The following is a 25800-nucleotide window of genomic DNA, read 5'->3' as shown; positions in this document are numbered from 1 at the left end:
GCTAAAACCTTATTGATGAAATCAAGCAAATGAAGGTAAAATAAAGCAAAAAAATATCCCCCATGGTTATTAAATACGAATTATGAAGTGAAGCAAAATTCCAGATGTCTACAGTACTGAAGTAACGGCTTGGCTTGTGAAATAACCTTTTTTTGATGGAAGAACGTTTCGCTCTATGTAGAGCTTTATCATGTTTCGCTCTGTGTAGAGCTTTATCGAGTCATGTTTCGCTCTGTGTAGAGCTTTATCGAGTCATGTTTCGCTCTGTGTAGAGCTTTATCGAATCATGTTTCGCTCTGTGTAGAGCTTTATCGAGTCATGTTTCGCTCTGTGTAGAGCTTTATCGAATCATGTTTCGCTCTGTGTAGAGCTTTATCGAGTCATGTTTCGCTCTGTGTAGAGCTTTATCGAATCATGTTTCGCTCTGTGTAGAGCTTTATCGAGTCATGTTTCGCTCTGTGTAGAGCTTTATCGAGTCATGCTTCGCTCTGTGTAGAGCTTTATCGAGTCATGTTTCGCTCTGTGTAGAGCTTTATCGAGTCATGTTTCACTCTGTGTAGAGCTTTATCGAGTCATATGTCACTCTGTGTAGAGCTTTATCGAGTCATATTTCACTCTGTGTAGAGCTTTATCAAGTCATATTTCACTCTGTGTAGAGCTTTATCGAGTCGTTTCGCTCTGTGTAGAGCTTTATCGAGTCATGCTTCGCTCTGTGTAGAGCTTTATCGAGTCGTTTCGCTCTGTGTAGAGCTTTATCGAGTCATGCTTCGCTCTGTGTAGAGCTTTATCGAGTCGTTTCGCTCTGTGTAGAGCTTTATCAAGTCATATTCACTCTGTGTAGAGCTTTATCAAGTCATATTCACTCTGTGTAGAGCTTTATCAAGTCATATTCACTCTGTGTAGAGCTTTATCAAGTCATATTCACTCTGTGTAGAGCTTTATCAAGTCATATTTCACTCTGTGTAGAGCTTTATCAAGTCTTATTTCACTCTGTGTAGAGCTTTATCAAGTCATTAGTTCATAAAGTTCCTCCCAGTTAAACCTTCTTCCCCATCGTTTTAATCATGTCTTCACGACTTAAGAAAAAATTTCTGGTTGGTGGAGAAGAGGAACGGGAAGAGAGGAACTATAACACGCACATAAGATCGCCATTAACCATAAGAAACAATAATTGCGAACTCTGGAATAAACTTGAGAAGAAAGAACACCAGAAAACATTTCCTCAACGAGGGCGGATGATTGTTGTGACCACGGACAGTGGTACCTTGGAGGACAAGTGTTTGTAGGTGAGTACTGTGATCACGTACAGTGGTACCTTGAAGGACAAGTGTTTGTAGGCGAGTGTTGTGACCACGTACAGTGGTACCTTTAACACCAGTGTATTCAGTGTATTGTTACACACACTCTGGTGTTCAAGGTAGCATTACACTAGTGATGCTGTAGACTCTGCAAGGAGTTCACCGAAATATGATGACCTTGTGTGGGCGACCACGAAGGTTAAGGGACCCCACATGATAGCAAGGCTAAGGGGCCCCACATGATAGCAAGGCTAAGGGGCCCCACATGATAGCAAGGCTAAGGGGTCCCACATGATAGCAAGGCTAAGGGATCCCACATGGTAGCAAGGCTAAGGGACCCGATGTGATAAGCAAGGCTAAGAGGCCTCACATGATAGCAAGGCTAAGGAGCCCCCACATACCATCATTACATTCACTACACAGTTCTCTGGTACCAGACAACCCTGAATCATAACTAGGTGAGAGAAAATTATTCAAAAATTAGCGTATGTATGCAGATGGAATCTCAAATAAAATCAACGAATTAAATAACTTGCTAAGGGAAATAATGCCTGACTTCAGTAGCAATTATGGAAATGAAGCTAACTGGTATGATGAATTATGCAATTTTCCTATGAGGATAGCACATAATAAGACAGGAAATAGAGAGGGAGAAGTACTTGTGGTGGTCAAGAACCAGTAATTTTGAGAATCTGGAATAACTACAACGGAAAGCTCAATGATTATATTGTACGATCAGTCGTAAATGGCAGCTCATGGTTATAGTAAAAATTATATACAACTTGCTACCAAAGTTCAGGAGATGAACAGACACTCACAGCTCCCTTGTCGGAGGTCATAGGTCATAGGTTCGAAGTTATAGTGTTACATATAGTACGTTTTATCCAACTCTATAACCGGGTTGTTATACTCTCCAGTCTCGCCTGGGAACTTAAAGGGTCAAGTACTCTGCAGAGATTCAATTCCTCCAGCGTTCCACACACCTAGGAGACTTTTAATTACAAAGAAATAGAATTAAAGGTGCTTAACAACACTGAAAACCCCCTAGATACAGGGACAGTTAAACTGATGGTATGACGGCGCTAAACGAGTAATATAAATCACTGTTTGCAGATGATGTAAAGATGTTGAGTTACAATGCACAGTTATCACGAGGAGGAGAGCTTCTAGGTAAACTGCATATTTTGTGATGAACAAGAAGAGAGAGTGATGAATTAGTGTTACACAAGTGTCTAACTCATCATTCTGTCGGTTCTCTGAACCATTTATCGACAAAAAAAGAGAGGTTTGGGCTCCAGGTACACTTGGAGAGACAAAAGAAGTGACCAGACACGTGGTTAGTGGAATTCAACGCAAGCAAGAGCCAAGTTATGAGTATATAGGAAGAAAATGAAGACCAGACTATGAGTAGAGCCAAACAGGAATAAATGTTGAAGGGCACAACCAGGAGAAGGATTTAGGAGTAAACATAACGTCGAGCATATCATCTGGGATTCACATCAACACAATAACCCTCAGCGGAGTATGTGATACAGACGACCCTAAGAACTGTCTATATAAGCCTCAACATACTCTTTACGGCCCCATACACATCTTATGTCTTATGTATCTACTTAGGGATGCCTACGTACACTTACCTGTGTGAAGAGACGTGATTGGCCACACTTGCCTGTATGTGCAGAGATATGATTGGCCACACTTACCTGTGTAAAGAAAAAGAAATAAATGAACAATGAGAATTTAAGAGTATATTCATCGTGTGGCAAGAAACATGCGACTCATAATGTATCAGTTATCAGGCCAAAGTAATGATCTAACGAGCAGAGTAGATTTTTACATGATATAGAGAAGAATTACAGTATTATTACCATAGCTGATCTTTTGTTGTTGGTGGTAATAGTAGTGTCGGTATTTCAAACAGTAATGGTGGTAATAACGATGGTGGTTTTATTAGTATTGACAGTTGTAATGGTGAGGGTGATATCTTGCTGCTAAAATATTCTAACCTCCAGTCTAGCGTGTGCAGTAACAAATCAGAGTTGTGTGTGTGTGTTAGATCATCACTCACAGCATCCCCCCCCATCCCATCAAACACACACACACACACACACAGTTAAACAATATCAATAATGCAAGTCTGCCTACATCTAGGCGTGGCAGGCACACTCAAGAATACATAACACGTTACATAGCAGCAACAAGCTAACAAGACAGTGTAGTCTTGAACCTTGAAGTTTAACTTTCTTCTTCCTCCTCTACACGTCCTCCTCAATATTCTTATGTGTCACTTTTGAAAAATCACTCCTTTCTCTCTCTTACATATTTGCTCTTACTCTAAATCTATTCTTCATAAAGCTGTCTATCCACACTCTTGTCTTTGGTGTGCCCACTTTGTTCCTCTAATTCCCACCTCCAGACTAGACGCCAGACACTAGATGGTATATGTAGTTGTGAGAAGAGTCTGTGTTTGTGTTGCATGACAGACAACCTGGCGCCTCACAGCATCCAACTAACACACACACACACACACACACACACACACACACACACACACTCACGATAACAACACTGCTACTGTAATCAGGTGGATGCTCTAAAATCGAAGATGTAACACAGCGCCTGGGGAATAGCGGAATAAGGTAGTGTAGCTATAATTCTTTGGACCAAGAGCCCTTCGTCAACATCAAGGTATTCTCTCTTGAAGGATAAATACAAGAACTTTGTATCTCTTAAAATGTATATGAAGAGGCCCTTATACTTTATTTCAAGGGTTAAATAATTCTTGACGTTAGTGGACAGGTGAACTTCAGTCTTAATGACCCTCGTATAGTTGTAATGTTTTAATGACCGTCGTGTAGTTGATGTCTGAGAGCAGTGCTGAACATCCCCAGGGACGAGCAGCGTTCCGTCAGGAAGAGAATTTACTCTCTACGTCGTGTGACTTAGTCGACCACCAGGAAGAAATTTCACTTCTTATGCTCAGAGACTTCTTACATTCAGAGGTTTCTTACATTCAAAGACTTCTCACGTTCAGAGATGGACTCCAAGCTTCTCGCCATCCTTCACACTGTGTCAAGCTTCTCGCCATCCTTCACACTGTGTCAAGCTTCTCGCCATCCTTCACACTGTGTCAAGCTTCTCAGACACGCTAAACTTATTAACATCTCCCTTAAAACAACCGCCGCTAAATAAATTAATTTGAAAAACAAACTAGCACCAGTTTTAGTAATGCTATTTTTTCCTTTTATTTTTTTAGGATCCAAGGTCAAGAGGTACGTAGCTGGCCTCAAAACGGAAGCTTAGAGGAAGCCCAAACAGTGGTCGACACAGCAATAGCTAGTTCAGTGGTCTAATCAAGCATCGCTGTCTGTTATCCAGCCTGGGGTTATAGCATCAAGGTGAGTTTAGCGTCAAGATTGTGCTGCTACTTCTAGCTGCCTGATGGACGATCCTCGGAAGAATGCATATCACAAAACCGTGGCAAGAACAATTCTCAGCCACTAAATGCCATTGAAAGGTGGACGTTTCGGCCAGTCCTGGTTATCAAGTTGGGACTTAATAAAAGAACATAAGAATATAAGAAAGAAGGAACACTGCAGCAGGCCTACTGACCCATGCGAAGCAGGTCCATGTCCCCTCCCCGGATTAGCCCAATGACCCACCAAGTCAGGTCACTTCCACTTAAGGAAGGAGCAAGGCATCAGACCTAGTAGCACAAGCTAGTCAGGTCCAACTCACATCCACTCATGTATTTATCTAACCTATTTTTAAAACTACACAACGTTTTAACCTGAATAACTGTACTCGGGAGTTTGTTCCACTCATCCACAACTCTATTACCAAACCAGTGCTTTCCTATATCCTTCCTGAATCTGAATTTTTCCAACTTGAAACCATTGCTGCGATGAATCGGAACATCATTCATTTTTTAATTTTTCATTTTCAGTTTGTGAAGACGTGAAAGTCACTTCCTGAAACCAGTAAATCAAACAACCAGGCGTTTCTTTTTTATTGTCCTCAATTTTCTTACGCATGTATCTACTATATTTATTAATATTTTGTTAAGTTCCTCTAACTGATCCAGGTTCCTTGTTGAGTGGAAAAAATTGACAAGCACACATACATAAACACAAGCATAAGCAGCCAGCACACACAAACACAAGCCTAAACAGCTGTTACAACATCGGGCCATCTCGCCTACGGATGTGTTGGGCCACACCAGCTGTGGCCACACTGGGCCACACTACCAGCAGGTGTGTCTGCGCATCTAGTCCAGATAACTCGGGGCAGTGTACCAAGCGGGCATGAAAGTTACTACCCACATAAATTGTTCTCGAGGTCAGTAATTGCTGGCATAGATGATCTCAGCTTGATTTACCAGCTTAACGAAGAAGCACTTAACACTCTCTCTCTTTCTCTCTCTCTCTCTCTCTCTCTCTCTCTCTCTCTCTCTCTCTCTCTCTCTCTCTCTCTCTCTCTCTCTCTCTCTCTCTCTCTCTCTCTCTCTCTTTCTCAGCAGCTGCTGAGGCCACACACCTGAGGCCACACCTGAGGTCACACCCCTGAATCTACACACCTTATCCATCAATGACCCAACACTTCTGTATCACTGATCCAACACTGTTTTATCACTGATCCAGCACTGTTGTATCACTGATCCAGCACTGTTGTATCACTGATCCAGCACTGTTTTATCACTGATCCAACACTGTTGTATCATTGATCCAGCATAGTTGTATCACTGATCCAACACTTTTATCACTGATCCAACATTGTTGTATCACTGATCCAACACTGTTGTATCACTGATCCAGCACTGTTGTATCACTGATCCAACACTGTTGTATCACTGATCCAACACTGCTGTATCACTGATCCAACACTGCTGTATCACTGATCCAACACTGCTGTATCACTGATCCAACACTGCTGTATCACTGATCCAACACTACTGTATCACTGATCCAACACTGTTGTATCACTGATCCAACACTTTTATCACTGATCCAACATTGTTGTATCACTGATACAGCACTGTTGTATCACTGCTGTATCACTATTGTATCACTGATCTGTTGTATCAACAGTACTGTAGTATCACTGATCCAACATTGTTGTATCACTGATCCAGCACTGTTGTATCACTGATCCAACACTGTTGTATCACTGATCCATCACTGTTGTGTCACTGATCCAACACTGTTGTATCACTGATCCAGCACTGTTGTATCACTGATCCAGCACTGTTGTATCACTGATCCAACACTGTTGTATCACTGATCCAGCACTGTTGTATCACTGATCCAACATTGTTGTATCACTGATCCAGCACTGTTGTATCACTGATCCAACAGTGTTGTATCACTGATCCAACATTGTTGTATCACTGATCCAGCACTGTTGTATCACTGATCCAACACTGTTGTATCACTGATCCAGCACTGTTGTATCACTGATCCAACACTGTTGTATCACTGATCCAGCACTGTTGTATCACTGATCCAGCACTGTTGTATCACTGATCCAACACTGTTGTATCACTGATCCAGCACTGTTGTATCACTGATCCAACACTGTTGTATCACTGATCCAACACTGTTGGATCACTGATCCATCACTGTTGTATCACTGATCCAACACTGTTGTATCACTGATCCATCACTGTTGTATCACTGATCCAGCACTGTTGTATCAGTGATCCAACACTGTTGTATCACTGATCCATCACTGTTGTGTCACTGATCCAACACTGTTGTATCAGTGATCCAACACTGTTGGATCACTGATCCATCACTTGTATAACAGGAAATGTTGGATTTATTTTTGAGGAATTTCCCCCACATATCTATCCAGAAATATTTAGGTCTTCCACACTCTGATCTGCAATTATTATCATTATTATTATTTTTAATTTTTATTATTATTATTATTTTTATTATTATTATTATTTTTATTATTATTATCATTACACTGGCCAACAACAAAAAAGTCATTGTCAAAGATATTTGAAGGTATTCAGGGTATTTTTGGATTTTTTGAATTCGTAAATGGCAGTAGGTCTTTCAAATTTGCTCTTGTTTGTGAGATATTACATACCTTCTCTCAGTTAAGAGGGAACTTAGCCATAAAGCATGTGTGTATATACAAAGAAAGATCGCAGTCAGCAGGATTCGAAACTACTACTGGGGACGGTCAAATAGCTTGAATCCTTGTTTGAAGCTGACTGACGTGGCCGGGCTGGTAAAGGAACATGGGTTGTGAACCAGGCTGCCCAGTCTATGTGGCATTTGTGTGGCCGAGTGGGCTACAGCGCTGCCTGGAATCTTGACCGTCCCCAGTAGCAAGTTCGAATCCTGCTGACCGCGATCTTTGTATATATATATATATATATATATATATATATATATATATATATATATATATATATATATATATATATATATATATATGTGTGTGTGTGTGTGTGTGTATATATATATATATATATATATATATATATATATATATATATATATATATATATATATATATATATATATATATATATATATATATATATATATATATATATATGTAGTGACAGTTTATATATAATTTAAAATTATTTAAAATTTAACGAAAAGTTACATTAGCAACGACCACATGACAATGTTGTAACCTTTATTTTGTTATATTTTCCAGATAAACATGAGTTCTTCACGAAGAGTCTGCTTAAACAGTCCCAATGCATTTATCAACATTTGTAGCGAATAGTCTTTGCAAAAATAGAAAGAGCATCACAGATTTTGTAAAACAAGATTTTCTTGTTTATTTTAGAATAGCGCTTTGTGAAGAAGACAAGTCTTGGGCTTCCCATAATGGTTCGCAAAACCTGTGTACAATACTTACCATAGTTGAAAAATAGGTAAAGGAGAAGTTTAAACTTTGATGTCTCTATGGTGTAGAAAGAGCCAACAAGATGATTGTTATTTCTGTGTAGTCAATGTAATATAATATCTACACAAATAACTCGCATATAAAAGAGAGAAGTTTACGACGACGTTTCGGTCCGACTGGGACCATTTACAAAGTCACACTAACCAGAAGTGGAGCAGGACGGCTGTATATAGGCAGGAAGAGGTGGTGGTGGTAGTGGTAGTAGTAGTAGTAGTACAAGAATGGTATATAATACCGACAAGATGAAATTATTTAATATAATATCTTTATTTACTACAAGTACATATACAAGGTATACAGTCCTAGCTGACATCAATGACATACTACTATATAGAAAGCCGCTTGTTATGCTGAGCATTTCTGGCAAATTAGGTCAGTTTTTTTTTCCAGAATGCGACCCACACCAGTCGACTAACACCAAGGTACCCGTTTTACTGATGGGTGAACATAGACAACCGGTGTAAAGAAACGCCCAATGCTTCTACCCTCGCCGGGAATCGAACCCGGACACTCGCCGTGTGGAGCGAGAGCTTTAGCCATCAGGCCACGGTGGCCTGGTGGCCCAGGGAGAATATCCTGATTTGGTGTCAGCAAGGAGACCTGTGCCACACAGCGAAGACATTCCCATACCAGACAAGACAGGTTGAACTCCTTTACTTCAGCCAAGATGAAGAACTTGTAGACTACAATAACATCCTTCGACTTCTTCCAATGGGACTTGAATATCGACCAGGAGACTGGCGGCTGTTTATAGACAGCTCCATTAGAATCTTGAAATGTGTCTTATTGTGCTGGTGACCAACATAGAAGAAAATTGTACAAACCACGTTTTCATATACAGTAATTAGTGGTATCTGAATTATCTTACTATATTAATCTGTTATTACATAGAATTAAGTGTTAGTATATATTGCATGATTTGACTTTTGCATAATCTAAAATATAATTTCAATGCGATTTGTAAGTTAGCCCCGCCTGATCAATATATTTTTCACATATTTTATGCTTTTCAGTGGGATATCAAATTTATCAAAAACTAGAGCCAGTCAAGAAAAACCGATGATGTTTTCAGAATCAGGACAACAAACTTACCCTAAAATCGGTGTAATATCAATGGCCAGAAAATAAGTGTTGACCAGTGAATTATTATTATTATTATTATTATTATTATTATTATTATTATTATTATTATTATTGTTATTATTATTATTATTATTATTATTATTATTATTATTATTATTATTATTATTATTATTATTATTATTATTATTATTATTATTTATATAAGTGTGCTTTTAGAGACGGGCTATACTTGTTTGGGAAGGAGGGTAGGCTGGTGGATTAGATAATTACTGGGTGGACAGGAGAGGGGTGGGTAGGTTAGGGAATGGCTGGGCGGGTTGAAGAGTCGTGGGTGGGTTGGAGTGAGATGGGTTGCTTAGAGGGTGAGTGGATGGGTTTCGGGATAAGAGTTGGGGTTAGGGTGGGTGAGGGTGATTGGTTTCACTCTGGTGACCTTGTATCTCAGCTTCGCCCAATAACTACCTACAACCCCCTCTCTTTCCTTCCCACCCTCTCTTTTGATCACCAGCCCATCAGATCAAGCACCCATCACGGTATCAGTATTGCCATCATTATCTGAGTGGCCTAGAAATTTCCTGATATTCCTCTATGTACACTTTGGAACACTTTCTGCTGTCCTGTAGAAGTTCCCGCATTGGTTATACATTCTCTCTCTAAACATATTTTAGATAATATATTTTAGATAAGTTTACAATAATTTAATAATAAACAAACAAAATCGAATATAGTATTTTCGTTAGGTTCAGAATGATTTTTGCGAAATTATTGCAAAAAAATTTTCACTTGCCTTATTCGGCAAAAGCGTTGCTATTTAACCCCAGATAGCAAGTTTTACCTATTCGGCACGATATATATATATATATATATATATATATATATATATATATATATATATATATATATATATATATATATATATATATATATATATATATATATATATATATATATATATATATATATATATATATATATATATATATATATATATATATATATATGCAATAAGATCACAGTAAACAGGTGATTTCAGAATATGCAAAACAACCACTCTGAAAGAATAGAGAAATTCCAAGCGCTTTCGTGACTACTCACATTATCAAGGAACTATGAAAGTAAAGCATCCAAGGAAGCTATATAAGGGGTCTGGTCGGCACCTCACTATCAGATCCCACAACGGTTTAAACACGTGACGCGCGGCGAGCCAACTTGGAAAGGTCCTTGGCACAACTCACCCCACAAACTATTCTACCCAAGAAATAAGAAATTTTAAAGATTATTTGTCCAGTGTATTATTAAATTCTTCCCAAATTCTATTAATTATAAATGGATCTAATTTATATAAACCAAAGGAAATATTCATATTATTGTCAAAACTGCTTTTTATGAAACAAGATTCAATAATATGAATATTTCCTTTGGTTTATATAAATTAGATCCATTTATAATTAATAGAATTTGGGAAGAATTTAATAATACACTGGACAAATAATCTTTAAAATTTCTTATTTCTTGGGTAGAATAGTTTGTGGGGTGAGTTGTGCCAAGGACCTTTCCAAGTTGGCTCGCCGCGCGTCACGTGTTTAAACCGTTGTGGGATCTCATAGTGAGGTGCCGACCAGACCCCTTATATAGCTTCCTTGGATGCTTTACTTTCATAGTTCCTTGATAATGTGAGTAGTCACGAAAGCGCTTGGAATTTCTCTATTCTTTCAGAGTGGTTGTTTTGCATATATATATATATATATATATATATATATATATATATATATATATATATATATATATATATATATATATATATATATATATAAATATATATATATATATATATATTATTATTATTATTATCACACTGGCCGATTCCCACCAAGGCAGGGTGGCCCGAAAAAGAAAAACTTTCACCATCATTCACTCCATCACTGTCTTGCCAGAAGGGTGCTTTACACTACAGTTTTTAAACTGCAACATTAACACCCCTCCTTCAGAGTGCAGGCACTGTACTTCCCATCTCCAGGACTCAAGTCCGGCCTGCCGGTTTCCCTGAATCCCTTCATAAATGTTACTTTGCTCACACTCCAACAGCACGTCAAGTATTAAAAACCATTTGTCTCCATTCACTCCTATCAAACACGCTCACGCATGCCTGCTGGAAGTCCAAGCCCCTCGCACACAAAACCTCCTTTACCCCCTCCCTCCAACCTTTCCTAGGCCGACCCCTACCCCGCCTTCCTTCCACTACAGACTGATACACTCTTGAAGTCATTCTGTTTCGCTCCATTCTCTCTACATGTCCGAACCACCTCAACAACCCTTCCTCAGCCCTGTGGACAACAGTTTTGGTAATCCCGCACCTCCTCCTAACTTCCAAACTACGAATTCTCTGCATTATATTCACACCACACATTTCCCTCAGACATGACATCTCCACTGCCTCCAGCCTTCTCCTCGCTGCAACATTCATCACCCATGCTTCACACCCATATAAGAGCGTTGGTAAAACTATACTCTCATACATTCCCCTCTTTGCCTCCAAGGACAAAGTTCTTTGTCTCCACAGACTCCTAAGTGCACCACTCACCCTTTTCCCCTCATCAACTCTATGATTCACCTCATCTTTCATAGACCCATCCGCTGACACGTCCACTCCCAAATATCTGAATACATTCACCTCCTCCATACCCTCTCCCTCCAATCTGATATCCAATCTTTCATCACCTAATCTTTTTGTTATCCTCATAACCTTACTCTTTCCTGTATTCACTTTTAATTTTCTTCTTTTGCATACCCTACCAAATTCATCCACCAATCTCTGCAACTTCTCTTCAGAATCTCCAAAGAGCACAGTGTCATCAGCAAAGAGCAACTGTGACAACTCCCACTTTATGTGTGATTCTTTATCTTTTAACTCCACGCCTCTTGCCAAGACCCTCGCATTTACTTCTCTTACATACATATATATATATATATATATATATATATATATATATATATATATATATATATATATATATATATATATATATATATATATGTATATATATATATATATATATATATATATATATATATATATATATATATATATATATATATATATATATATATATATATATATATATATATATATATATATATATATATATATATATATATATATATATATATATATATATTTATATGGTTGCAGTTGATGACCGTGGCTTCCTCACTGTAGTAACTGACTATATGCTTCAACAATTCTTAACAAACGCGCAATGCCGTCACTACAACAAATCACAACTAACCCAGTATTCGGATGGGCAAGCACAGACCACTGGGCCACACTGGACCATTATTAACTAGCGACTAGATAAAGGTTCCAGGATGCACTGAAACATCGATTACATTCTCCTCCGCAAACCGTTAGTTGTGACTAGCTAACATATTCTGGTTACTTTCGGCTGTCAAGTTCTGCGGTTGACTGACTTACAGACTGATTGATTGACTGACTAATTGATCGAATGACAGGCTGGGCGGAAGTGAATGATCCGGACACCTGGTCAATAAGAGCCTCTCACTATCCCCTGCACAGAGATGGTGACATCCTTCCTCACCACACACACTATACATAACACCCGCTCTTACTTGCTCCTATAAACACAGGCTGCATCTTCTGGAACATTAACAAAAACTGGAGAGTATACATAAGAAAGACAAATGTTCAGCAGTTTCTCTGAGACAGTAGGCGTCACCAGTCTGTATTCAACTGATGACGCCTACCATGTAGGCGAAAAGTTTCGAAATAAAGATAACTTAAGTGTTGCATATGTGTCTTCCTTATCTACTTGTCGTTATTATATACCATTATTATACTGGAGAGTCTAACAATAGTGGTGTTGTCTTGCTGAGGAGGGCAGTTGTGACTGTTGTCTTGCTGAGGAGGACAGTTGTGACTGTTGTCTTGCTGAGGAGGGCAGTTGTGACTGTTGTCTTGCTGAGGAGGACAGTTGTGACTGTTGTCTTACTGAGGAGGACAGTTGTGACTGTTGTCTTACTGAGGAGGACAGTTGTGACTGTTGTCTTGCTGAGGAGGACAGTTGTGACTGTTGTCTTGCTGAGGAGGACAGTTGTGACTGTTGTCTTACTGAGGAAGGTAGTTGTGACTGTTGTCTTGCTGAGGAAGGTAGTTGTGACTGTTGTCTTGCTGAGGAAGGTAGTTGTGACTGTTGTCTTGCTGAGGAAGGTAGTTGTGACTGCTGTCTTGCTGAGGAGGGCAGTTGTGACTGTTGTCTTGCTGAGGAGGGCAGTTGTGACTGTTGTCTTGCTGAGGAAGGTAGTTGTGACTGTTGTCTTGCTGAGGAGGACAGTTGTGACTGTTGTCTTGCTGAGGAGGGCAGTTGTGACTGTTGTCTTGCTGAGGAGGGCAGTTGTGACTGTTGTCTTGCTGAGGAGGACAGTTGTGACTGTTGTCTTGCTGAGGAGGACAGTTGTGACTGTTGTCTTGCTGAGGAGGACAGTTGTGACTGTTGTCTTGCTGAGGAGGACAGTTGTGACTGTTGTCTTGCTGAGGAGGACAGTTGTGACTGTTGTCTTGCTGAGGAGGGCAGTTGTGACTGTTGTCTTGCTGAGGAGGGCAGTTGTGACTGTTGTCTTGCTGAGGAGGACAGTTGTGACTGTTGTCTTTCAGTTTTGACTGTTGTCTTGCTGAGGAGGGCAGTTGTGACTGTTGTCTTGCTGAGGAGGGCAGTTGTGACTGTTGTCTTGCTGAGGAGGGCAGTTGTGACTGTTGTCTTGCTGAGGAGGGCAGTTGTGACTGTTGTCTTGCTGAGGAGGGCAGTTGTGACTGTTGTCTTGCTGAGGAGGGCAGTTGTGACTGTTGTCTTGCTGAGGAGGGCAGTTGTGACTGTTGCCTTGCTGAGGAGGGCAGTTGTGACTGTTGTCTTGCTGAGGAGGGCAGTTGTGACTGTTGTCTTGCTGAGGAGGGCAGTTGTGACTGTTGTCTTGCTGAGGAGGGCAGTTGTGACTGTTGTCTTGCTGAGGAGGGCAGTTGAGAATGTTGTCTTGCTGAGGAGGGCAGTTTTGATTGTTGTCTTGCTGATGATGGCAGTTTTGATTGTTGTCTTGCTGAGGAGGGCAGTTTTGATTGTTGTCTTGCTGAGGAGGGCAGTTGTGACTGTTGTCTTGCTGAGGAGGGCAGTTTTGTAAGGAGGGCAGTTTTGATTGTTGTCTTGCTGAGGAGGGCAGTTGTGACTGTTGTCTTGCTGATGATGGCAGTTTTGTCTGTTGTCTTGCTGAGGAGGGCTGTTTTGACTGTTGCCTTGCTGAGGAGGGCAGTTGTGACTGTTGTCTTGCTGAGGAGGGCAGTTTTGACTGTTGTCTTGCTGAGGAGGGCAGTTTTGACTGTTGTCTTGCTGAGGAGGGCAGTTTTGACTGTTGTCTTGCTGAGGAGGGCAGATGTGACTGTTGTCTTGATGAGGAGGGCAGATTAGTTTAATAGTTTAATATGTTTATTATGCACCCCATACCCATCCTGTGGGCGGTAGTCAAAAGATTACAGAGGTACATAATGGGTCCAGGGACTGGGCCTCAAAGTTTTGATAGCTGAGCAAGCTACAGAGGCAATGAACTCACAATTTACAAAGGTAATGAACTCACAATTTACAAAGGTAATGAACTCCAGGTAGGTCTAGTCACAATCATTACAAGTTACAAAGGTATTTACAGATTACAGAGGTACACAATGGGTCCAGGGACCGGGCTCCAAAGTTTTGATGGCTGAACTAGGTACAAGGTAATGAACTCACAAGTTACAAAGGTAATGAACTCACAAGTTACAAAGGTAATGAATACTGTAAGAATGGTTACTTACGTTTATACATGGCTGCAATCATGAACAAATTTTAGAGTAATGAGCAATTCACACTTCCACACCCGGTCACAACTGTAGTGAGTTATTGGTGCAAATGTTGATTGCTGAGTCTCTCTCTCTCTCACACACACACACACACACACACACACACATACAAATTCATACACACACACACATAAACACACACACACACACACACACACAAACTCATACACACACGCACACACACTCATACTCACACACACTCATACACACACTCACACTCATACACACACACACTCATACTCACACACACACACACACACACACACACACACACACACACACACACACACACACACACACACACACACATGCACACATGTGGTAATGCTTTATTTACAGCTAGCAAAGTCAGGGTATTTCTCCAGAATGGTCTGTAATATACCACTGTGGATAAAATACTTAGCCATTTCTTGAACACTTCTGAGTGAGGGCAGATGTGATTGTTGTTTTGCTGAGAAGAGCAGTTGTGACTGTTGTCTTGCTGAGGAGGGCAGATGTGATTGTTGTCTTGCTGAGGAGGGCAGTTGTGACTGTTGTCTTGCTGAGGAGGGCAGATGTGACTGTTGTCTTGCTGAGGAGGGCAGTTGTGGCTGTTTACTTGCTGAGGAGGGCAGTTACGACTGATGTCTTGCTGAGGAGGGCAGATGTGATTGTTGTCTTGCTGAGGAGGGCAGATGTGACTGTTGTCTTGCTGAGGAGGGCAGTTTTGACTGTTGTCTTGCTGAGGAGGGCAGTTTTGACTGTTGTCTTGCTGAGGAGGGCAGTTTTGACTGTTGTCTTGCTGAGGAGGGCAGTTTTGACTGTTGTCTTGCTGAGGAGGGCAGTTTTGACTGTTGTCTTGCTGAGGAGGGCAGTTTTGACTGTTGTCTTGCTGAGGAGGGCAGTTTTGACTGTTGTCTTGCTGAGGAGGGCAGTTTTGACTGTTGTCTTGCTGAGGAGGGCAGTTTTGACTGTTGTCTTGCTGAGAAGGGCAGTTTTGACTGTTGTCTTGCTGTGGAGGTGGGGCATGCAAAGAGTACGTAACCTTTATTCGGCGCATGTACACACCCTCATTTACAGGCTATATCCCCCAACCAGCGAACCTGGTGACTAAGAGTTAACGATGGGGCCCCGTCGTTTAACTAGTAACCAGGTTCCAGCCAATAAGAAGATGGTTTTGGCAATCGCAGAGGTTATGTGGGTACCACTCTCCTGTCTGCCCTTGTCATTCCCTTTCTAGAGCTGGTTGAAGCACGGTCTGCTCTCTTGTGTCTTCTATTTTTGCCTTGCTTACCGTGGAGTGCACTACTACCTATCACTGTACATAGTGTATATAGTGTACATATTGCTGTTCTAAATTGGTGAAGGATAATATAAGTCAAAACTTTTCTGCTGTTTATTTTGCTCCCTTTACACCCAGGATAACAGGCCATTTGGAATCTTGAGTTGTAATAGGAGGGCAGTTGTGACTGTTGTCTTGCTGAGGAGGGCAGTTGTGACTGTTGTCTTGCTGAGGAGAGCAGTTCTGACTGTTGTCTTAGCTTTACTGGCAGTGGTAGTCGTGGCTCAGTGGTGTCGCCTTCTTTAATTTTGACAGAGAATACTGGCTAGGGAAAGTATCATATATAGAATACTGTAGCAGCAAGTTGCAGGTGTACCCATAAAGTAACTATTGTAGAACAGGATAACTAAATGCTACAGATGTTTAAACTTATGATTGTGGCACCTCGCTAGTGACCCTGTTTCATGATGGCACTGATGATTGTGGCACCTTGGTGGTGACCCTGTTTCATTATGGCACTCATGTCAATGCCTCTAAAAACAGTTTTATTCATCAGAATATAATATAGTTTCATTTCATGCTAAATCATACTTGGGATACCTTAATATTAGGGAAGTGCTTTTGAACTAAGTAATTAGAGCTACCCTCCACTTCCTTGGATCAAACCTAATTATCTCCTGTTCCTAGGTGTATAACTCTTACAAGTTTCGCGCTCTCAGAGACGGCAATAAGACTTCCATGTCAGACTATCCAGACCATCCCTCTTCTCTTTATTCCATTTCTGAGACTACTAGCGTATTTGTATTTGTAGGAGACCTGTTCGTGCTCCTGGTCTGCCTAATAAACTTCATAGCCTAGAATTACTGGTTTATGGTCTCTACAGCACTCTCATATCTACTCTTAAAACTGTTTAGCGTTCACCTCCACAAACCTCACATTATATTCATTCCACTTTCCTATTACACTCACACTCTAAAAGTACTTCCCAGTGTCCTTGTGACTTCTCTATCTTATAGCTTCTGTTCGTGTCACGTTGTAGTGTTAACAGTCCAGTTTGTTCTCTCTCACTTCCAGTCTGTGCCTAAATATCTTATCACTTCCAGTCAGATGAAAAGTGAAACAAACTTTGTGAGCGGACAAAGATTTATTGTGTTAGTGCACGGTGCACCTAGAGGAGTGTAAGTTATTTATACGACCGAACAGTGCATGGGGTGAGGGTGTGACTGTGAGTGTGGGTGTGTTTATGGGTGTGGATTAAGAATACGAGCAAGATGGACGGGTACTGACCTGAGGCAGGTGTGGGTTTAGGGTACAAGAAAGCCAGGATGAATGTGGAAACTGATAAAATGTGCAGGTGGGTAGTGAAGGAAGGGGAGAAAGAACTGAATGGTGCGTTGCTGCAAAACTCGCATAGTCACACACTAGTATCATTGATATGTATTCCCGGGAAAGTGCTGCAGAATATAAGCAGATAGAGGTTGGTTATGTATCTGGAGAGGAGACACTTCAGTGATGTAATTCTATAAAAAAAAATCAAGGAAATAAGCAAGAGATACAAGGATAGATCGAATATATTTTCTTGACTGCAGAAAGACATGTGATGCAGCACCACACCCGGGTTTGATCCATAAATTGGAAGAGCACGCAGGGTTGCAAAAGAATACTCAGATGGATCGGTTGGTAACTAACGGATAAGAGACAGAATATGACCGTAAGAGAGGAAACATCAGTATGGGTGAGATTAACAGGTGGGGTTCCCCAAGGCTCGGTACTAGAGCCCTCACTCTGCCTAATAAACGTAAATGATCTGCCAGAAGAGACCAATTCCTATTAATCGCTGTTTGATAATGATATAAAACTAATGAGGGAAATAACACTAGAGGATAAAGACAGACTTCAAAGAGACTGAGATATACTGCACGAGTGATCAAATAAGTAGCTACAGAAGGTTAATCCAGACAAATGCAAAGTACCGCAAATCGAAGAGAGTGAAGGAAGACTAGACAAAATTTATAAATCGGAAATCAGAGAAAGCAAATAAAGAGAGGACCTGGAAATAACTGTTAACCTGAACATATTTATAGATTTACGTATAAAGCACATAACATCAGCAGTACATGCGAGGCTAGTGAATCTTAGAATTACCTTCAGAAAACTCAATAAGAAAACCTTCAAGATAATGAACAGGACGTGCATCAGACCTATCTTAGAAAACACAGCATCAATATGGAGTTCACACCTGTTACAGCACGTTCAGAAATCAGAGAAAATACACAGGTTTGCGACTAGGCTAGTTTCATAACTAAGGTTGTTGAACTATGTGGAGAACCTAAAAGAACTGACTGTCAACTTTGGAAGCAAGAGGAACCAAAGGAGACAGATCACGACGTGTAAGTTACTCAGAAGTTTTGATGGAGCAGGCAGGGAAAAAAATTTTGAAACGCGAGGCTCTGAGGCAAGCGGGCAAGATGAGCCATAGCTATATTAGGTAATATTTCTTCAACCATACAATGGTAAACACGTCTGAGTTTAAGGTGGTAGAGGTAAACTCCATGCGCACTTTTAAGAGCAGGTATGACAGAAGTCCAGGGGGTCAGAAACCAGTGAGTGATAGGAGCCCAGGAAGCTGGAAACCAGTGGATGATAGGGGCCCAGGAGCCCAGGAGCCCAGGAACCAGTGGATGATTAGGCGTCCAGGAGCCCAGGAACCAGTGGATGATTAGGCGTCCAGGAGCCCAGGAACCAGTGGATGATAGGAGGTCCAGGAAGTTAGGAACCTGTGGATGCTGGTCAATATTGTAGGCGACTACTAGCTTCTGGTGGGTGTAAGTCAAGGGTACGGGTAAATGGGTATAGACCTGAGGCGGGTGAGGATTTTTTGTACAGGTGAGGTAAGGGTACAGACCTGAGGCGGGTGGGCGAGGTAGAGCAGCAGCGCGGGTAGTTAGCGGCACAAGGGCCAGAGTAACACTGATGCAGTACCCAGTGTGTGGCCTTTACCCACCCACCTGTGCCCGCCCACCTGCATCACTGGTGCCCACCCACATATGCCTGCCCAACTGCACCGCTGGTGCCCACCACATGTGCCTGCCCAACTGCACCCCTGGTGCCCACCCACATGTGCCCGCCCACTTGCTATGTTGATGAACGGGCCATGGACGCGTAATTTCCTGCATGTTGGAATAGTAATAGACGAACTGACTGGTGTCAGGCTTCTACAAGTTCGTGGAATTACTTAAATATTTATGTTATGACAGTACTTGTACACTAACCAGAGTTACAATCACTCTTCTTAATACACAAATAACCCGCACATAAAAGAGAAAAGCTTACGACGACGTTTCGGTCCGACTCGGACCATTTACAAAGTTACGACCGAAACGTCGTCGTAAGCTTCTCTCTTTTATGTGCGGGTTATTTGTGTATCGTTCCAGTCACGGTATTGTGCCTTTTTTTTTTTTTGTTACTCTTCTTAATACTGGAACATCCTAGTAATTTCTCTCCTATATTTGATGGTTAGTGTTTTAAATTACAGGAGGGTAGGTAGGTGGGTGTAAGGGAGGACTGGTGGTTTTGAAGGACGGTACCTGGGTTTAAGCGACGGTACCTGGGTTTGAAGGACGGTACCTGGATTTAAGGGACGGTACTTGCGTTTAAGGGACGGTACCTGGGTTTAAGGGACGGTAGCTGGGTTTGAGGGGCGGTATCTGGGTTTAAGGGACGGTATCTGGGTTTAAGGGACGGTACCTGGGTTTGAGGGACGCTGGATGTGTTTGAGAGGAACTATCCTGGTCATAAGATGCATCAACCATTAAATACTGAAAGCATTTAGCAGTGACAGACGTACACATTTTAATCACCTTGATTAAATGGGAATAAAAATTTCACCCAATTTTACACATAAAATGGTCAGATTTGCATCTACTCACTGGAAATTCACTTTTTGCCTTTGTCAGCTTAGGAGGCATCTTTTTGAACGTTTGAAATTAAGCCACTGAGTGTTTTTGAAAGTTATCTAAGCCATTCCGGGATGTTGGGAATATGTTCAGTAACAAGTGTTCTAAATATGAATTCGATCTGATGAGTAGTTCTCGAGTTATGAGCGAGATGAAACCGAAAAGTTAGAGAAAGAAATAGAAAGAAAAAATTTCAGGAAACCATTTAAAAGTACCTCTTTAGGAATACCTAATTATACAGCCTTTTATTACGTTGCCTCACGAAATTGTAATAATAAACCACAGAACGGTTTCAAACCCCCTCCGTTCCTTGATCTGCTATTACCTTCCTATAATATGTATATAAAAGATTGCTATAACCAAGTCTTCTGTATAATACAACTATTAGGCAATAAATTCTTGTGAGTCGTGCAGAACTTATCCACAAAATTCTGTCTCGGTGACTTTACTAAAATACAAAGATCTAGTTACTAGATCTACAGCAACTCGTCACACTAAAAGTTATAACTAATATATTAATTCAGACCAAAAGTATCATACTACAAGTTGGAAATACTAAACGAGATGTAAGTTCAACTATCATACCACAAGCTTGAAACAGTAGTCGATGATACTAGATGAGATGGAAGCTGATTGTAATGGGTAACTAAATTATTTCTGAAAAGTGCAAATATTCCCTAATTTAGAGATGAAACTAAACGAAGTTTTGGTCCTTCCTAAACCATAATCAGGTCACTCACGAGAAATGTGATAGACCGAAACGTCGGTCCATCACTATATAAATCAAGATAGTTGTTTGCTTAACAGGTTTAAAGCCTATCTACTGCACGTGGACTATCAAGGCTGCATGTCACTCGTACACCACCTATCAAGACTATTTTTACTACCTAAAATAAAGATTAAAATAAACTCTTGGGGTATAAATACCCCATTACCCCAATACTGAGAAATACAGTATACCTCTCAGTGTATATAACCTGTGTGCCAGGATAGTAATCCAGTTCGCCCTAACACAGGGTCACAAACAAAAGGACTGCGATAGCCAATGAGAGACACACTACGAACTAGCTTTAATGGGACAACATGTCGTTTATAAGTGTAAAACTTTATCAAGTTACGATAAAGTTCCACACAGCAAACATTGTCCCGATACAAGCTTGTTCTTTAACCTAACTTTGCTTCACTCGGGTCAGTAGTAATTTACTTGAATCAGCTTAATGTGAGGGCTGGGCTGCAGCTCATCCCTTAGTAACAACACTCAGAACTGGGCTGCAAGTCAGCTCTCAGCAACAATGAGGGTTGGGCTGAAAATCAGTCCTAAACAATACTGAGGGCTGGGCAGCAAGTCAGCTCTGAACAACACTAAGGACTGGGCTGCAAGTCAGGTCAGGCCTCAGAAACAATGAATCGCTATCACAGCCACTCCCTTCAGCTATTTCGTGGGTCATCCAAGCCATCGTCTAGCAGTGATAAAGGTCCAAACCTTCTCCTCGCATCCTTGAACGCTGGTGTTCCAGCCGCTCTTATCAGGGGCCAACAACAGCAGTACAACACGCGTTTGTGTTCACCTAGTCTGATATGCTTGCCAGCTTGACAGTATTTGACAACACTCACATTTAACCAGCTCTGAACCATTGTCATGTCTTGAATTGAATTATTAATTATTATTAATGCTATTATTATTATTATTATTATTATTATTATTATTATTATTATTATTATTATTAGTATTATTATTATTATTATTATTATTATTATTGTTATTATTATTATTATTATTGTTATTATTACTAAAACGAGAGAGAGAAAGAGATTGGCACCAGACTACCAAGTCCACCATCACCACAACATCTCAGCAACCACAACAATCACCACAAGATTATAATTGTAGCCAAGCAACAGCATCATCTTCATCATCATCGTCATCATCAACAGCAGCAGCAGAAACAAGAACACCAGCAGCAGCAGCAGCAGCAGCAGCAGCACCAGCACCAGCACCAGCAGCCCCACCAACATCACCAGCAGCACCAGCAGCACCAGTAGCAAAAGCACCACCAGCAGCACCAGCAGCACCAGCAGTATCAGCAGCATCACCACCAGCATCACCACCACCACCAGCAGCAGCACCACCACCAGCAGCACCAGCAGCACCACCAGCATCACCACCAGCATCACCACCACCAGCAGCACCAGCAGCACCAGCAGCACCAGCAGCACCAGCAGCAGCACCAGCACCAGCATCAGCAGCACCAGCAGCACCACCATCAGCAACACCAGCACCAGCACCAGCAGCACCAGCACCAGAACCAGCACCAGCAGCACCAGCAACACCAAGCAGCACCAGCAGCACCAGCAGCACCAGCACCAGCAGCACCAGCAGCACCAGCACCAGCAGCACCAGCAGCACCAGCACCAGAACCAGCACCAGCAGCACCAGCAACACCAAGCAGCACCAGCAGCACCACCAACAACAGCAACACCTGCAGCACCACCAGCAGCAGCAGCACCAGCAGCACCAGCACCAGAACCAGCACCAGCAGCACCAGCAACACCAAGCAGCACCAGCAGCACCAGCAGCAGCAGCACCAGCAGCACCACCAACAACAGCAACACCTGCAGCACCACCAGCAGCAGTAGCACCAGCAGCACCACCAACAACAGCAACACTAGATAAAGCCACAACACAAGTGTTGCAATATTACATTGGTTATCATCAGGTAAGAAACAGTCTTCCAGCATCAGAGTCATAATGCAGTGTGTTGAGCCCACCACGTAAACTTGACTTGTGATACACCATTACTCTGGCTTACCATCTTATGCTGCAACTCAACACTCATTAATCAGTTATTACGCAACATAAAAATAATAGTAATAATAATAATAATAATAATAATAATAATAATAATAAAATTGATGATGATTATAATAATAATAATAATAATAATAATAATAATAATAATAATAATAATAATAATAATAATAATAATAATAATAATAATAATAATAATAATAATTAATAATAATAATAATAATAATAATAATTAATAATAATAATAATAATATTTATTTTTTTTTTTATTATCACACCGGCCGATTCCCACCAAGGCAGGGTGGCCCGAAAAAGAAAAACTTTCACCATCATTCACTCCATCACTGTCTTGCCAGAAGGGTGCTTTACACTACAGTTTTTAAACTGCAACATTAACACCCCTCCTTCAGAGTGCAGGCACTGTACTTCCCATCTCCAGGACTCAAGTCCGGCCTGCCGGTTTCCCTGAATCCCTTCATAAATGTTACTTTGCTCACACTCCAACAGCACGTCAAGTATTAAAAACCATTTGTCTCCATTCACTCCTATCAAACACGCTCACGCATGCCTGCTGGAAGTCCAAGCCCCTCGCACACAAAACCTCCTTTACCCCCTCCCTCCAACCCTTCCTAGGCCGACCCCTACCCCGCCTTCCTTCCACTACAGACTGATACACTCTTGAAGTCATTCTGTTTCGCTCCATTCTCTCTACATGTCCGAACCACCTCAACAACCCTTCCTCAGCCCTCTGGACAACAGTTTTGGTAATCCCGCACCTCCTCCTAACTTCCAAACTACGAATTCTCTGCATTATATTCACACCACACATTGCCCTCAGACATGACATCTCCACTGCCTCCAGCCTTCTCCTCGCTGCAACATTCATCACCCACGCTTCACACCCATATAAGAGCGTTGGTAAAAACTATACTCTCATACATTCCCCTCTTTGCCTCCAAGGACAAAGTTCTTTGTCTCCACAGACTCCTAAGTGCACCACTCACTCTTTTTCCCTCATCAATTCTATGATTCACCTCATCTTTCATAGACCCATCCGCTGACACGTCCACTCCCAAATATCTGAATACGTTCACCTCCTCCATACTCTCTCCCTCCAATCTGATATTCAATCTTTCATCACCTAATCTTTTTGTTATCCTCATAACCTTACTCTTTCCTGTATTCACCTTTAATTTTCTTCTTTTGCACACCCTACCAAATTCATCCACCAATCTCTGCAACTTCTCTTCAGAATCTCCCAAGAGCACAGTGTCATCAGCAAAGAGCAGCTGTGACAACTCCCACTTTGTGTGTGATTCTTTATCTTTTAACTCCACGCCTCTTGCCAAGACCCTCGCATTTACTTCTCTTACAACCCCATCTATAAATATATTAAACAACCACGGTGACATCACACATCCTTGTCTAAGGCCTACTTTTACTGGGAAAAAATTTCCCTCTTTCCTACATACTCTAACTTGAGCCTCACTATCCTCGTAAAAACTCTTCACTGCTTTCAGTAACCTACCTCCTACACCATACACTTGCAACATCTGCCACATTGCCCCCCTATCCACCCTGTCATACGCCTTTTCCAAATCCATAAATGCCACAAAGACCTCTTTAGCCTTATCTAAATACTGTTCACTTATATGTTTCACTGTAAACACCTGGTCCACACACCCCCTACCTTTCCTAAAGCCTCCTTGTTCATCTGCTATCCTATTCTCCGTCTTACTCTTAATTCTTTCAATTATAACTCTACCATTATTATTATTATTTTATTATTATTATTATTATTATTATTATTATTATTATTATTATTATCCCCTTTGGGGCGGGGCAGATGGTAGACCAGGGGCCTAGCTTCTCCCTACGAGCCCCGTGAGGGCGGGGAATGTGGCTAGGCCTGGGGACACTTGGTCCCAAAGATGAAGGGGTACTTGTACCTCCTCCCATTGGAGACTTAGGTCTCGAGATACTCCCGAGATAGGGAGCCAAGGCCGGGTCACCACTACTTGGAAAAGACCCGGGCCGGGAGAATACCGGCGAATAAGAAGAAAAAAAATTATTATTATTATTATTATTATTATTATTATTATTATTATTATTATTATTATTATTATTGTTGTTGTTGTTGTTGTTGTTGTTGTTGTTGCTGCTGCTGCTGTTGCTGTTGTTCTTAGTTCTACAAGTACACATTGACAAACCTAGCTGACATAATTGCTATGCTATCTAGAAAAAAAAACTGGTTATAATAATAAACTCTCAACAACAGTATCATCAGATACAACTCCCGGACATTTTTCCCAGACTTTTAGCCCTGACAGACTTTCATCCCAGACCTTAAACTAGACTTTTTTCCCCAGACCTTCACGTTATTTCCCTTTTAAAATGATCGCGCTTTAATTAGATATTATCTGAATAGAAGGTAATCAAGAATCTTAATTATATTTAAGAAATTACTCTGTCCGTGTGCATCATTTATCACAAGGAGTCACCGGGAGGTCAACATTGTACGGGGACTTGCAACATTGAGGGGTCACTCAGGAGGTCAACAT

At 41.2% G+C, this 25800-nt stretch overlaps 1 protein-coding gene across 1 annotated transcript in view; it reads right to left on the bottom strand.

Moving 5' to 3' along the window:
- Positions 1-19519, bottom strand: part of LOC128696543 (venom allergen 5-like) — a 135414-nt gene extending 115895 nt beyond the window's left edge. Inside the window, exon 1 of the mRNA XM_053787841.2 lies at positions 19380-19519. The gene's annotated coding sequence lies outside the window, so the exon portion shown is untranslated. The remainder of the gene's footprint in view (positions 1-19379) is intronic.
- Between the last annotated feature and the right edge of the window lie 6281 nt (positions 19520-25800).

Source organism: Cherax quadricarinatus, chromosome 47 (genome assembly GCF_038502225.1).
Source record: "Cherax quadricarinatus isolate ZL_2023a chromosome 47, ASM3850222v1, whole genome shotgun sequence".
Taxonomy (NCBI): domain Eukaryota; kingdom Metazoa; phylum Arthropoda; class Malacostraca; order Decapoda; family Parastacidae; genus Cherax; species Cherax quadricarinatus.
This window is presented reverse-complemented; position numbering and strand designations above follow the sequence as displayed.